Source organism: Alosa pseudoharengus, unplaced genomic scaffold (genome assembly GCF_046254945.1).
Source record: "Alosa pseudoharengus isolate Yale_2024_CS ecotype anadromous, Long Island Sound unplaced genomic scaffold, YU_APseudo_1.1 YU_APseudo_1.1_scf_8, whole genome shotgun sequence".
NCBI classification, from domain to species: Eukaryota; Metazoa; Chordata; class Actinopteri; order Clupeiformes; family Clupeidae; genus Alosa; species Alosa pseudoharengus.
In genome coordinates, this window is record NW_027468870.1 from 29,096,362 (window position 1) to 29,098,535 (window position 2,174).

The following is a 2,174-nucleotide window of genomic DNA, read 5'->3' on the forward strand; positions in this document are numbered from 1 at the left end:
TGATGCTACACAACTCACCTGTGTGCTCGCCAGTACTTGTATGTGGCAACTATGTGCCACTTTTACCCCTGTGGCACAACACCCATACTCTCTGCCCACCCAATTATAATTGTTATTTACCGTACATATCTCTCACTCTTTTACTTCCTTGGATTGGTCTTCTCTCTTGGTGCAAGTGTAACAGCTGCACACCTGGTTCCCTTAGGTTGGGTGTTCCAGTTTAAAGGTGCCATGTGTAAGAATTGAGGTAAAAATATCCAAAAAATGAGCTACACGCATCAAAAGAATGAGAAGAAATAAGGGTGATGATGTTATTAAAAAAAAGACAAGGTATAGTGCTGCAGAGATATCTACCTGAATTATCATGCTAAATTACTAGCCACAGCCCGACAGTTGTCATAATACCAGTTTCAGCCATGGGAGGCGGTATGCAGGCAACATAACCGCCAGCCAAACTGCAATACTGTTACTCAAGGGTAGACCAACTCACTTTCTGGAGGTATACTGCCCCCATCTTTTATGGAATGTGGAGTATGAATTTAATTTTTGGCGGACATTACACATGGCACCTTTAAGTCTGATGGGGATGGTCCTTGTCTAATGCAGGTCACAAGGAACCGGGAGGGACTCTTGGTGCGGTTTTCTGAATTTCCCCCATGCCTAAAACTCCTTCCCATGACGCTGTGCTGATGGCATCCTGTGGAAGGTCTTCTCAGATAGCAACTGACGTAGGATCAGGCTCTTAATCAAACACGATCAAACATAAATAAATATGTTACTGTTCTCTAGAAAATGTTCTGGTCTTCAGTCTTCATACGTGATTGACAGCTGATATGATCAAGGAAGTAATTGAAGGACCATACTGACGTCTTCAGGACCATACTTGAACGTAACTGCAATATGGCCAAATATCTTTCTCTGAAGCTTTTGTCCTCAGAAGATTGTTTGCTTGTGTTGGACACACCATTACCAATAATCTAATAATAATGATAATAATCAGTGTCCCTTCATGTATTTCATCATCCCATGTGTTGCCTTTTATGTGGATATTTCCTCATGTATTCCTCACCTAATTGTTCATCACATTTTCTCTCTCCAGAGGCGAACTGTCTTCCTTACAGCTGGCTGAGGAGACACATGAGATGGGGCATCCAAATGACACAGGCCATCCATCAAAGTTAGTGTTCACATCTTAGTCTAGATAACTGATAATGTATGTGCCTGTCCTCTTTTTATATTCTTTTAATCTGTGCAGGCAATTCTGAGATGAAAGATCAAGGAGATGAACATGCTTTCCAATGAGACAGTCGAGTATGTGGCACAGCTTATCCTGTGGTCTATTAAACATTGTCAGCTCTGACAGGATGAAAGACGCAAGGTGAAAAGGTAGGGACATTAATTTTACAATAATCCGATCAATAACAATGTCACATGTCGAACTGTGCAGGCAAGCCCTTATCCTTTACTCAGGTGTGAAGCGGAGACATACTCCTAGAAGGATCTCCCATGATCCTTGCATCTGTTATAAATACAACACACAATGATTAACCATCAAAATCGCATAATAACATTTTAATCATGGTTGGGTGTTGCAAACACTGCACCTTATTTAAACACTCAAATGCACACACACACACACACACATCCATCCATCCATCTCACTGGCCTATCACTGAAGAGGCTGTGTCCATGAGAACAACAACCAATTAGGGGCCTTTATTGTGAAGGGGTGCACACTGCTAAATGGCCCAGCATCCACTTGACTGCTCACCCTGCATAGGACTAACTGAGCGTGAAGCATGTTGCATCTGCTAATCTGCACATTTGTGCAGGCAAAAGGTGCAGGAGGGAAAATGCTAAAGATGACTTTCTTCATGACTGTTGGCTCATTTCTGCTTTGGTGTGATACAGGGCTGAAACCATCTCCCTGCATTAACACAATAAAAATAGTTGCAAATCATGCAATAACATTTTTTTAAATTACGTTTACTAATTTAATTAAGAAAAAATGGAGTATGTACACCCACAAAGCCAACTTTTTATTATTTCCTTCATATGCACATTCTCAAGGAACAGTCATTTGCAAGTAGTATATTGTGAATATTCTATTTTAATAGTATTAAGAAAAGAGTTCACACACAAATGTCATTAAACATACATTATACAAACTTAAA